The sequence below is a fragment of the Papaver somniferum genome, chromosome 8, assembly GCF_003573695.1.
Source record: "Papaver somniferum cultivar HN1 chromosome 8, ASM357369v1, whole genome shotgun sequence".
Taxonomy (NCBI): Eukaryota; Viridiplantae; Streptophyta; class Magnoliopsida; order Ranunculales; family Papaveraceae; genus Papaver; species Papaver somniferum.
Genome location: NC_039365.1, coordinates 53,880,457 through 53,895,619, shown reverse-complemented (window position 1 = coordinate 53,895,619; position 15,163 = coordinate 53,880,457). Strand labels below are relative to the sequence as shown.

General features: G+C 33.5%; 1 pseudogene; it reads left to right on the top strand.

The window, feature by feature from the left end:
• The first annotated feature begins 9,775 nt into the window (after positions 1 to 9,775).
• LOC113301159 lies at positions 9,776 to 14,549 on the top strand (annotated as a pseudogene).
• Positions 14,550 to 15,163: the final 614 nt, after the last annotated feature.

The window sequence follows — 15,163 nt, the reverse complement described above, 5'->3', positions numbered from 1 at the left end:
TACTTATTGGGTACCGATGGAGAACGAATGCTTCCTAGGTTATTGAAGAATTACAAATGTTTTGGTTATCTTTGCAATTTTAGTTTTAGAATTTTTTTTTGGACTCATCGCGTTGTGCTCTTTTACTCTGGTTATGGGTTTTCCTTGTCAAGGTTTTTAACGAGGCAACATATGCGTGTCCAACACCTTGGGTGGTTTTATCATTTACCTTCTATTGTCTACCATTTATTCTTCTTGTAATACTTTTATTCGGCCAGCCATAATAGATGGCTATAATATTGTTGTAACCACGGCCGCTAACGCCACAAGTTAGCCTGATGAATGAAATACCTAATTTACAAAGAAAAAAAAAGTCGTGTTCATCTAAATAAATCTATGATGTCCAAAGTTACTCGAAACGTACGTCCACTGTGTTCCTGGTAAGTTTCCTTTGGGTCTAAGCTATATAAACGAATCTTTATCTTGAGCTAGACATCTCAACTTGTATCTATTTTTATACAACGAAAATGATTCATACACAACGTTGTGTGTGTACCGTGTGAGGAAGGGATGGGGTCCATTTCTATCCACCCCTATTCCAATGCAGACCTTTCTGCGGTTGGATCCCCTCTCGGTGTACACAACGTTGTGTGCGTAGCAAAACCGTTTATACAAACGAATCTTTAAACTATGGTTCACAAATTTGACACTTCGAATACTTACAAAGAAAAAAATAGAATTGGTATTGTCAATTGAGGATCATTTTGTAGGGAAGTTGACAATGAAAAAACAAATTGACTCACATTTGGATCCACTAACTGGATACAAGTTGATACTTGGATTGCTCCCCAGAGAACACCACTAATTTAGGTAACTTGTTATAGGGGCGGCATGGTTTATTAGAGGGGAGGCAGTGTGATAGTAATGTCTCTCTAGTTAGTTAGGGGATGTCCTATAAGGAGTGTAAATTAACTAGATTACCCTTTTCATTTTTTAACCTAAATCAAAACTAAATTGAAAATTTGTTTTCTTTCTTCTTCTCTTCTCCTCCTCCCACCAACCGTAACCTCCATTAAAACTCAAAATTTCATCGTCTTCGATTAATCGACGATTCGAAAATTAATCAAGTGTAGTGTAATGACTTATATGAGGTATGTTTTGAAAACCTAGTTACGATTTGGTTTATTTTGTTCAATTTAAGTTTAATTTCTATCGAAAATTGAGGTTTTAGACGAAAATTGAAATTGAAATTTCTGGGTTTATGTGAGTTACGATTGGTAATAGTTCAATTACCAACTGTATGTTCTTATATCTGAGAATTTTCTTCAGTTACGGTTGGTAACTGAGTTACGATAAAAATCTGAGATTGACGAAAATTGAAATTGAAATTTCTGGTTGTTCATTTTGTTGGTTAATTTCTTCAATTGATTGAGATTGACCTTCTCCTCTAAACTTTTTTTTTTAACTCTAAAAATCTGATTTTGGTTTTGATTTTGAGTTAATATAAGTGAAATTAATCATTAACACTAAATTTGATTATCATCACTAAACTAGGTTATCAATTATGAGGGTTAATTTGTCATTTCCAGTATTTTTTAATAAGGAACACCTTAAATGATCATGTAATGACCCTTTTTATCCTATTAGAATGCTGCCCCTCTAATAAACCATGCCGCCACTATAACGGGTTACTAATTTAGCTTGAAAGGTTTTTTCTCCAAATCCTTTGATTTCAAAGAATGTAGAATATTAGAAGTAAGCGTCTTTAGAAACAATTCCAGTTGAAGAAGTGGGAGCCATTTTGAGACATGGATCCGGACCGGAAGTTCCTTGGTTGAATGTTTAAACTTTGTGTAAGCTTTTCCAAAGAATTACGATTGTTAGTTTTTATGGTAAAAGTAAAAGCAGCACGCACTTCACTTCACCTTCACCAACTCTATAATGAAGGAGGCTATCATTATGAACCGTCCCTCAAATCAAATGTGCACCATGGCTACTATTACTGTTAAAGGGAAAAGGTTCAACTTGATATTTTAATTTGTTATATTAACTCGTGATTTTTAAGGGTGACCAAGTAAATCAAGTCATGTTTAAATGACATTATCAATGTCTGTCTAATCAATCCCTTAATTAATTATTTCTACTATTCTCTATATAATAATAGAGTTTTTTCGAACGCTCTCATTAATCGGAGTTTCTGGTTGATTCTGACCCCATCAATATATATTTTTTTGGTAAAATTATCAAATTTTTGGCATTTTTTTCCAACGCTTTTATTAAGCGAAATTTCTGATTAATTCTGGTCCCACCAGTATATACTTTTTTTTTGGTAAAATATCAAATCTCAAGAAAAAAATATTTTAAATACTAAATACGTTCTTACTAAAAATAACCAATCCAATTTTTTTGATTGTTTTACTATAATAAATATATTTAATCTTAAATAAAATCTCAAATTAAATTCCACAAATTAATTGAATAAAATCACATTTAGGTATATAGTACTACTCATCGGGATTTCATCACAAAATTAAATCATCATAAAACAAATCAATCATAGAATTAAAATTAAATTATAAAATGTCCAAAGTCCTGTTATATTTCTTACATTAAAAATATTCTTAATACAATTTCCAAGCTAATAATAAAATAAGCTGTCCATATCAATCAATAATCAAAAAAAAAAGAAAAATTGATCAACTGTAAATTATTTATTGAATTTAAAATCGGAATACATAGAGTTGTAGATACCAACCTGTAGTTTGAAGCGTGATTCTCTTTTACGAAAAATCGATTCGTGATCCTGCCCAATAGTGGATATACAAAATCGTTAGCGCAAAATCATATAGTATTTGAACATATTATCGAACATGATTAACAACAGAACATTCAAACAAGAAAAACATGTTACAACAATGAATGAAATTTCATATTTTTCTATTTTTTCTTTCCATAAAAAGATAAATTTGTTCATTATATATTTACGAGACCTCCCGGATATGCATTCAAAAGGTAAATTTGTTCACCATATGTTTTATGAAACCTTCCGGAAATATGCATATTATAGTAATATGGTACGTGTAACTAACCAAAAGTGCTAAATTTTAATTTTGGTTAATTAGGATCTGTATGTTAAAGTAAACAAAATTACGTTTAGAATTTTTTTGGTAAAATATTGAATGCGATTATAATTATTTTTCTTCTTTATGCATTCCAAAAATAATAAATTTTGCCATCATATTTTGTTTAAAACATTCCCGAAATATGCATAGCGTAATAAATATGATCATATAACGAACCAAAACTGATAAATTCTTAAATATGTATTTTTAAATAAGATCTGTAGATAAAAATAAACAAAATTATTTAGTAGGGTTTTTTTTAGAAAATATAATGTTAATTCCAAATACCTCGTATAATTTCTTATTCTATTACAAAAGATACTCTTTTCGTCTAGGCGTCTCCCTATAAAACAATGAACCCAAATCAATCGCACTACTCTGACACGCCTCTCCGTCAAGAACATTTGAGAGTTTTTTTGAGGTTTTTTAGTAGGATTTTATTGTATGCATGCTGATATTATTAAATCTTTATTCGTTTTTGTTTTTGTTTCATCTGTTTATGTTTAGATGATCATAAAAAGTGCATATGATATATGGTGTCTCTGATCACCTTAAAGGAACATCATGGGTAAACTTCTTTATCCTTTTTTTTTATCAGAAACTTATGTATCCTTTTTGTTTGTGCTATCAATTTAATGTTTTAAAGTAACTATCAGAATTTAAAGCAAATTTTTTTGATTTTATTTTCGTTTCTGTAGGCACATTTGTTTGGAAGAGGTATTTGCAAGATGATGTTTCATCTTTCCAGAAATTTTTTCCATATCAGATACCAAAATCACAAAATAAGGTACACTTTATTTTCTACATCCATGTCTTTTTGAGTTTTTAGCAGTCGGGGTATGAATTTTGCTATACCGTTCTCTTTTTCATTAACCATGACCATGTACAATAAATACATTTTAAATCTAATAAGAAGTATAAATTTTTTCGAATGGAAATCTTCCTCTTTGGCCAACACAAGCACAAAACTTGACCACTACTTTTCTCACAGAACCTCCACAAAAGTAATTATCTCTCTCACTCTCTCCCTTCTTGACCAGGGACGGACCCATGAATTTTCTTAGGGTAGGTTTAGAATTTCAATAGTTGTCATTATGGCCGAAGGCCGAGTTATATAATTAGTGATTAACAAAAAGCTGCCTATAAAGACTAGATAAATAGATAAGTTTAAGATCAAAATCCGCAAATTTTAATAACGAAAAGTGATCGTGGAAAGGAATTTATAGTTTATAGCATAAAAATGGAAAAGAAAATGGATGTAACAATCAAAGTTTTATGTTTTAAACAAGATCTTGGGATAGAAATTATTTAAGCTATAACTACAAGGACTAATTATGAATAAAGGTGGGCTAAATATTAATTTTTTTAAAATTTCCTATATAAAATTTTTATTTAACCAAAAATAGGGACGGGCTATAGCTCGGGTTAGCCCCTTGCTAGGCCCGTCCCTATTGATGACCTAATTATTTTTATGATTTTGAAATTAGGTTTCGTTTATTGGATTGGATTTCTCTTATTGTTGAAGATGGTGAGGTACAAGACAAAGTTCTGGTTTACAAAAATTGGTGGAAAAAAGCTCATTCGAACATGAATCGTACAGGTCCTGGTTTATAGATATCGGTGGGAAAAAGCACATTCACATACGAATAATACAACCTCAAATATATAACGTATTGATGGCTGCAGGGATAATTTTTTTTAATAATCATGGGATATAGTTCGTACACCATATGAACCATGTTGTGGCTCCCGATCAATAGTTGGATGCATCCATTTTGTATTTGTCAACCATATGAATCATGTGGTAGCTCATAATTAATATCTTGATAAGAGGGCTAAGTTGATAAGAGAGCTAAGATATGTATACTTAAATAATTAACCAACGATGTCATTGTTCGATGCATTTTGGACTTTGTAGTGTGTAAGTAGCAAATCCAATAATTGGGAAGGTAAACAATTCGGAAACACCGGCCGTTATTACAATTCGTTTTACATATTCTCACTTGACCCATTTACAAAATAAATTAACTTCGGGACGATATCATATTTTCCAAGTCAATGCATGTTGCCTGTTGATACGATGGACTTATCTATTTCGTTTCCGGCTTCTCTAAACCATATTTATAGTCGGTCAATCTGATACAATCACGTGCGGATACACACCAAGCGAGAAGGGCTGGAGAGAAGGCAGAGACCGAGTTTTTTGTTTATGTAATGTATTAATCAAACATCCAATATCAAATAATCAATTTTTTAAAGTACTATAACAAGATGCATAACGGCACAAAGCTACTTTTGCACTCCGTGAAAATGATAATTCTATTTTTGTAATCTTAAGTTTTGTAAGTCATATTAACAAGAAAGCGGAACATGAAACCCGATAATGAGTGAACATACAAGAACAAAATGAAGTTTCATTCTTCCTATTCAACGGGTTCAATATGATATAATCTGATTAGAGTTTATTTTCCTACACACAAAAGTACTCGCTTCGTTCCGCATGTACAACTTTGTTCTCCACTCCGAATACGTGTATTATCGAGGTACAATCGGTACATGAAGAAACCACAAGTATGAGGAATACATCTTGAGTGGTTTTGTAGTTGGGAAATGGGTTTGAGAATTTGCATGAATAGGAAAATTAAAGCCAGGTGAAATATTTCAACCCAACAAATCCCGATAAATGAGATCATATAGCGTATCTAATTACCTGAAAAATTTTCGGGTTTTTCACAGGAAATTAGTACTAAATCGATTCCACAAATGCGACAAGGCTGGCCAAAATCAAGTATATGGCAAAATTTGAATATCCGGATGTCGATCTTCAAGGAGAAAGTTAAGTTTACCAGAATAGGCATATGGAGTCTAAAATATAAACATTTTTTTTGAGAAGTACTATAAACTGGCCTATGGTTGTTAAGGGAATTTAATGTATATTTTCAGAAGGTGTATGATATGTATTCATTGTTCTAAATTACTTTATCAACGTATATTAACTCGTGTTGTTTCTCAATTTGGGAAATAATCAAAACTATTATAAGGGTATTTATTTTCTCCCATTGGACTCAAATGTACCGAAATTTCCCAAAATATAAACGAAAATAATTACAAATAGAACAAACGAACATAACTGACTACCCAGTGGTATTCTTGCTGCTGTCACAACAATAGGCTTCATTCAAATAGTATAAACACAAAATCATGCTACATATTACCTTCCGTATGTATCGTAAGTTAATATATAAGATTTAAACGCCAGATTAAATTTAATTGTTCACTGTTACTATGAAAGAGAAAATGATTTCGAAAAAGAAAATACATTTGAATATTTGTTTATTCTTTTCTTGGCACCGGATGAAAAACGTAATCTCTCCGTAATTCAAATAAAAATTAACTGAACTCATGGATATATTAAGAATTCTATAACTATTTACATGCGTGCAATATAAACGTAATCCCTCCACAATTGCAGTACCGTGGTGGAAAAAAAGAGAAATTATTTATCAAGGAAAAAACAACCATGTGAAAGTGAAAAGAAAATAATTTCCTGAGAATGCAGAGTAAAAAGTTTTATGGTTGTGTATTGCATATTCTAATTTTCTTATAATATCTTTACTTTTAGATAAAAATTGTGATAATTTAAGTTATTCTTAATTACAGAAATATGATGGGCGTAAAATATATAATACATACTTACATGCAAAAGTTTACCCTCAACAGACATGACAAAAAGAGTAGTAACTACAACTTTTACAATAATCATAGTACTAAGAATGTGGGAAATTTCCGAAACAAGGCAATTGAACAAAGAAGAGTATTTCCAATTCCATGTAACTTTTCGTAAAAGAAAACTAAGCGGCTCACTACTATGTTTTATCAATTTTTTGATTTGTTTGAAGATGACTAACCAATAAACAAATAACATGGAAAAATATACATGTAGTTATCTCAAAAAATCACAGAGAAAATTACAAAGAAAAATTAAAGGAAAAATACAATAGTCATGATAGACTTTGCGGTTTTTATATCCACATGTATAGGCCATATACCAGAATATAAGATCGCACTATACTAACCAAAGATGTATGGTAGTGGTTATTAAAGGAGACGTAAGTATTCCAGCGAGCTCAATTATACAAAACTAGAGGATATTATAGTGCACTACATTGGTAATCTCTCATAATTATTCATATAATTTGTTCCTACTTTGTGTTTGATTTTATTTTCTCTGTCCTCTTTTAAGTCTTAGTTACTCAATATTTGATGATTTTCATATGCATTGTTTTTGGGTTTTTGAAGATAAAAGGAAGTAAAAAACATCATTATGCTACAAAAAAAAATCATGGTCGACATTCATTTTACCTAAATAATATACCAACACAATCATATGACATAGTTAAGATGGAAAAATTTATAAAAATAAATATCAAGTGAGCTCTTGATGATATGCTTCACCTGATGAAGCAAATGCATGGATTGAAAAAAGCAAGAGTACATAAAAAAACAAAAGTGTATCCTCCAAAATTTTAAAGAATATCAAAATTTGGAAAAGACTGGAATAATCAATTTATGAAGCTGGAATAAGTATTATAGACTTTGAAAATGTTAAACCACACACTCATGATTATTTTTTCCAATTTTATTTATATTAGTTTATTGAATGTTGTGCAATTTTAGGATTATAAACTTATTAAAATTCTATACCTATTTACTATTTGCCGCTAATAATGTTATAATTAGAAAAATTCAAGAATCCATATTTCATAAGCCAAAAATAAACCCGTGTGTAGCACGAGTGATAAACTAGTCTCGTTAGTCACGATCATCCATCTGTCCCTCCCTGTATCCTCTTCTCTCTTCTGCTTTACCTACGACTTCCCACCGCGGAAAATCGTCTTACCTAGTAGATCAGACGGTTAGATTCTAATCTTAATGATTTTTCTCATATAAATATCAGCCGCTAGATCATGTGCGTCGGAACAACAGAAAGCGGGACATAATAAAGGTTAGGTCTCGGTCTTAGGTGGGCGCGAAAACAACGTCGTTTACCGACTCCTTCCAAAATTCCAACTTCCCCTTCCTTCCAACTGTTTTTTTTTTCTTCTTATTTTTTTTTTTCATTTCTCTCTCTCTCAAATTCGTTTTCAGTTGGAAATTTTGATAAAATGATCTTGGTGTTCTGATAATCATTTTTCACACGTAAATTATTAGATTGAACGGTTCTTTGCTGGGAAACATTCAAGTCAGGAGGTCTATACGGAAAGTATTTTAGGTTTTCTTAATTTATTTTTAGAGTATAGGAATTCGTGAATTGTTACAAACAAGTGGGAATTAATTCTCCGGCTAAGAAGAATCTTATTGATTGTGATCAAGTTGGATTGAGGTAAATTAAGCTTCAATTGAAAATTTTATTTGATTGTTTCTGAAATTCAGTAACCGATTCGTTTTTCTGATTCTAATTTACTATGAAATCTGTACTTAGATTCATCGATTATCTTTAGCAGAAACTCATTAATCGATGTATTTAAAATTCACCGGTATTTCTATATAATCTATAAATGTATCTTGTTCTCATCTATGACGAGTTGATGATCTTACCAAAAAAAAATGTTGAAAATATCTGAATAGTCAAAATAGAAATAGATTAATTATAGTGTTCTTGAAAGAACAATGTAACAGAGATTACTTTTTTCTTTTTTTTTCTTACTCTAATTTTTTCATAGGGATAGACGATGATTCTTCTTCTTCTCGTTTGCACGTGGATGGCCTTCATGTTTTATTGTTTCTCAAAACCCTAGAAAGTTCTTATTAGAATCTTTAATCTTATAATTTAATCACTATAAACTAACAAACAAAATCCTTCGTTAATGGATTTAACATGTCCAATATATTAAAATTTTATTCAATTTCCCACCAAAATTAGTTAGTTTTTTTTTTTCTTATGAGAATCATCATCGTCGTCTCTTTTCCAGATTCAAAGATTATTTTTTGGTGTGTTTTTGTTGCTGCAAATTCCAATTATACCCTTGTTACAGAGAGAAAGTTAGGGCAGACAGAGGTGCGTGCAATTTTCCAGCCCGGCCGACCATGGCACTCTCGTGAGAGGGACCAAAAGAAGAAGAAGAAGAATCATCTTTATAATCCTACGCACCCTAGTCATCTCTTATCCTACACCCACCACCTCTATGCACAAACCTTTTCTTTCAATTTCTCTCTCTAGTTTGTCTATGTTAATAACAAAAGATGGTCGTTTAATGCACGTTGTAGCTGTTTCTTATTTTCATTAACTATTATTGAAATCTAAAGTGCAGCTTAAATGTTATTCTTCTTCGCTGTTTCTTTCATTTAATTCATTAGGCTACAATTTGACACTAAAATCTCTTCTGATTGGATTTTTTCTTCTTATGATGATCAATGCACAGAACCCATTCTTAAAGGTGATCTTTTTCCTTTTTTTTTTTAAATATGTGTGTGTGTAATGAGATCTTGATAGCTGTAATGAAAAAGGGTTTCTTTTTCTTTATCTGATTGTTAATTAGTAATCTAGATACCACCAATATAACAAAAATGGGTTTCTTTTATTTATTTTCTTTTCTGGTTGTGAACTAGTACTTTCCTTTTTTTTCTTAACTGGAATTCCTCACTTTTGGGTGTTATGCTTTTGTGGCAGATTGGAATCAATTCTAATGAATGAAAGGCTGTAATGCGTATAGAAGAAATATATGAAGAATTTCTCAATGTGGTGTGATTTGGATGGTGTGGATGGATGTTTGTGAAGCAGAACAGGTACTACTACTAAGGAAAGGGGGAGCAATAGCAGAAGAAATCCCCAGACCACCTTTGGTTCCTTCTGAGAAAAACAATGCCTTCTCTAGAAAAACAAGACCTACGAGGGAAGTTCCATCAAGGTATAAATCTACAATCACTTCTTCTCCATCTTTACCTACACATACTGTTCCGAGAAGAAGTTCTTCTCCTAGTGTTACAAGATCAGTTTCCTCTACCCCTTTATTTGCCAAACGATCAGTATCGGCTGAACGTAGGCGTCCATCGACACCACCTTCACCACCAAGACCGTCAACACCTAACCGTGATTCCCTTAACGATGTGCAAACCCCTTCAAGGAAAGGAGTGGGTAGTGGCCGGACAGAAGGATTGTGGCCTTCCACCATGAGGAGTCTTTGTGTCTCATTCCAGTCTGATACATTTTCTCTTCCAATTAGTAAGAAAGAAAAACCAGTTACTCACGAGCACACGTTGAAACCTTCGGCAAATTTGGGACACAGGCAATCTGAAACACCTCTATCTCAAAGGAAAACAACACCAGAAAGAAAAAGAACTCCTCTTAGAGGTAGAAATGCGTCCGACCAATCAGAAAACTCTAGACCTTTGGATAATTCACATTCTCGAATTATGGATCAAAGATGGCCTAGTAGAACTGGTGGCAAGGTGTCTGGTAGTGCTCTAAACCGGAGTATTGATTTTACTGATAAGCCTAGCAGAACTAGTTTGTCTCCCCTTCCAGCACAAGGTCTTTCTCCATCAAGAAAATCACCTGCTAGAGTAGGATTACAAAAAGCTCAAAGCGAGGCTGCTAGTCAACTACTGTTTGATGATCTTGGGAAGGAAGCAGTTTGTAGGCCAGGTTCAAGTAATGGTGCTTCGTTGAGATCATCCTCCCCTTTCAAAATTGGTTCATCAAATGTTAGCATTCCTTTGAGTTCATCTGAAAGATCTTCTTCCACATTGCGATCAAGTCGATCCCAGTCCTTGCCCATTCCTGGATCATCTCGTCCCGCATCCCCTAGTAGAGCGCCATTATTATCATCTTCTCCCTCAAGAGGTATGATAAGTCCATCCCGGGGAAGACCAAACACTCCGTTTCCTTCAGTAGGCTCTGTAGCGTGTCGATCCAGTACTTCGACTTCTGTTCTCAGCTTTATCGCTGATGTTAAAAAAGGGAAGAAGGGTTCCAACCATATAGAAGATGCTCATCAGCTTCGTCTACTGTACAATAGATTTATGCAATGGAGATTTATTAATGCTCGAGCAGATGCTTCTTCGTCCATTCAACAAATAGCAGCAGAGGTAGAGTTGTTAATTTGTATTGCACTTTTAAAATCAATTTCCTATTAAGTTTTTTCCTTTTAAGATCTTACTGATGCGAGCAAGTTAAATATGGCATCTTCAATTTCTTGATTTGGTTACATTTTGTAATCTGATGGTCACTGCTGCTATGCGTCATGCTTTCTCTTCTTTCTAGTGAAACAAGCATCGTCAGTATATTAATTACTATGCCTAGAATAGAACCTTATTTTTATAGTTCTCAGTTTTAGTTTGGGATCATGGGTGAGGTTTTGGAGGTCTGGCTTAGTTCTCTTGATAGTTTTCTTTGTTTTAGGTTGCTAGTTGGTCAACAGGATTCTAGCAATTATCTTCACAATATCTTTGTTCTCTTGTTCGATATGTTTATGGTAGTTTTGTTTTCCAATGGAATTTTGTCCATGTATGTCTATGTGAATATAAATTTAACATAAGTGTACACCAGAAGATTCGATCACATAATACTGGGAGACATATTATCATCTGGTTCTTGCTAGCAAAGAATTATATCCATCGACAACTTTTGAAGGGAAATGTCACATATACTACAGTTGGATTTGAAGCTTGTGGAAGTATGGTCTTAATAAGATTTTGCATGCATCTTGAAGCCAATTTTAGAATACTGGTATACAATTCATGTGTTATATATTGTGCTTTTCTGCTACTTTTGGTGGCCAACTATTTTTAAATTGCTGATTTTTTTGTACTATTTTCGCTATATGAATTTCTTAATACCTTGAATTGAAACAGAGAACTCTGTACAATGTGTGGATCACGACTTCTGAACTCTGGGATTCTGTCACAATGAAAAGGATCAATCTCCGAGAATTGACGGAAGAGCTGAAGCTGAACTCAGTTTTGAACGACCAAGTAAGTGTTCAATTTGCAAGGAAATGCATGAAAAATGTCATTGGAGGATTCCTTTTTACTGAGTTTGCAAAAGAGTATGTTAAAGCATTAAACCGTTCGAAAACCAAAACCCTGCTCCTCTTTAAAATGGATGTTGTTGTTCAACATGTGAGAGTTCTCTAGAAATCTCTCCCTTCCATCTTTTACGACTGCTTTTGGGATGGCAACCGAATGCTTCGAACCTGTTAGTTGTACCATATATATCAGATTATAAACTAGCAATTGAAGTAAATAACTTTGTAATAGCAAACCTAATTTTGGCATATGTTATGCTTGAAATGTGGTTTTTAAGATGGCCTTTATGTTACTGATGTGATATTCTAAGTACTGACGTCTTAGTAATTATTTATTCAGATGGTTTACCTTGATGATTGGGCTTTACTGGAAAGAGAACATTCTAGTTCCTTAGCTGGGGTGGTTGAAGCTTTAGAGGCTTGCACTCTCCGACTTCCTGTTACTGGAGGGGCAAGGGTATACGTACCTTTGTTCATTTTTTAATTCTAACATTTATTGTCGGCTATGAATTACTTGTAACCTCTGTAAGGTTTGCTTCTTCTTCTTTTTTTCAGGTAGACAGCAATTCATTGAAAGATGCTGTTTGTTCAGCTCTTGATGTGATGCAGGCAATGGGTTCATCTGTATGTTCTTTACAATCCAGGGTGAGATATATATTCATTTTGTTCCATTTTGGTCCCAACTTTAAACTCTCGTATGTGAAGCTTTTTTACATCCCATTTTTGTGGATATTAGGATCGGTAATCTACATTGTTGTTATTTATTGATAATGATTTTCAGTTATAGATGTTGTGTTGTATTCTCGTGTCTGTTTAGCTACTTGTTGTCTGTTGTGTATTTGTTTCGAGCTTGACTATTGCTATCTGGACTTGTATACTGGGTATCACATATGAGGTTCCTGATGCTTAATTCGTTGGGAGACAACTGTTGTGATAGTTTTAATGGTATTGATTCTCGTATTGCTGTGTCACGTTTTAATCACTTTTGTTAGGAACTTGCTCATTATCTTCATAATCAAGAACAAACTATTATTGTAAACTTCTCCCCTGAAATATATCCTAAATAATATATTCTTTCTTAAAATTATGATCGGATTTTATAAGTGTTTGTTTCAAGTTTGATTTTAAATTTGGATTTCCGATAAACACCTAATATAATGTTACTAGAAGAGCTCAACTATGAAAAGAATATGAATCATACTCCCTCTGTTTATGGTAAAGAGATACTATCACTTGTTCATTTTAGCCTAAATATAGGCCAAATTGGAAAAATGATAGCATCACTTTTCCATAAACAGAGGGATTATAATGTTTTCCTTCATCCAGAGAGGCACTTTATAAGTTTTCAGCTTAAGGAATTTGTTTTGCCGTGCTGGATACAGAGAACTGAACCATGATGTCTCGTTTTTCGTTAAACCTTTGGCTTGGGGATCAACTGCATTACACTAACTTTCTTCTTATTCCACAGGTGGAGGGTATGAACGGCTTAGTTTCTGCACTTGCTGACGTAGCCGCACAGGAGAGAGCTATGCTTGATGAATGTGTAGATCTTTTGGCTTCAACGGTTGCAATGGAGGTAATAGGAAAGACCACCTTGAATTTTCTATCCAATTCTGAGGAATTCAGTTTTCTTAGAAATACGTCTCCAAGAATTTCTGGATATTGGAAACCTGAATGCTGCACCCACATACACACCATTTGCTTTTTTGATAATGTTTCAGTTACACATGTGCCGGTGAAAGCTGTTGAAGAGTAAATTTTTTATGTTAAACCATGTCCTGTTAGAGTTTGTGCGGTGGATCATTTGTTAAATTTTGACCTGATATAGTTTTTATTTCATAAAACAGGTCGAGGAGAATAGCCTTAGAACGCACCTCATGCAGCTAAAACAGTCTTCAGCTGAAGGTGAACACAGAACCTCCCTTCTGGGGAGACTTGTGTGACCACTGTCAACATAGAAGCTTATCTAACTCTTCCTCCTAACTGCCTTGATCGTTGGTGTAGGAAACAGCATCCTAATTGGCTCCGCTGAGTGTATATTGGTTCACTTTCATGGGAATTTTTTCTTCTTTAGCTTTCTTATAGTTCCCTTTTCTGTTCTTTGGCAATTGGTCACGAAGCTGTATCTTTTTCCCGTGTTTTTTTTTTCCCTGTATTACACGAAATGAAGTGAAAAGAAAAGTAACGAAAGATGAAAAAAAAAAATGCAAAACAGAAGCAAATATCACACACAATGTTTGTTTTGTATCTGATGTACACGTGCTTAGGGCATTGTTGTCGCTCTCTGTGCCCTTCCTATATTTAACAAGCCCTCCAGCACCCTCAGTGTGCGTGTGAGCAGGCATAAATGGAAAGCTAAGAATCATATTTATCTCATGTAACTAAACAACATGATAGAAAATTAAATATTATTTTTACTGGATGTCTGATGTCTATTTCTTTTTATATAGAAAAACCCTCAGAACAAGATTGCATTGCTATTGTCTAGTTGAAGTGCTAGGACTGGCATCATCCAACAGCACTTTCTTACACTACACTAACATTAACCAGACTACTTGACAAGCTTAGATTTGGCCCTTACTAGTAGCAGATTTTTACAAATGAAAACTAAATTGGTAGCAGGGACATTTTGCTGTCTTCGGATCCGACTTCTGTGATGTTTGGATTAATAGATTGTCCTCCCATTCATACCCATAAAATCAGATCCCACCAACAATGTCTAAAGTCTAAATTTTTTATAATAGCGGTTTTGATATTTCTATGAGTCGTACAAGCTCAAACTTCTAAAATTCAAGTAGGCCTGAAACTTAAAAAATTCCGTCCATTTCTAGCCGTTTTCTTTGTCTTCTTTCTCTCAACGGCTCTTTTCACAGTCACTTTTGACCGGTTCCTTCTCCGGATTTCTCTGCCGGTGCAAGCTTTTTCTCTCTTCTTCTCTTCCCCTCTATCTCGGATGAATGTTGATATGATCTAAACCCTGCCTAGTATGTTCTCTATGGCTTATCAATCTCATATTCATACCACTGGCATCTCTAC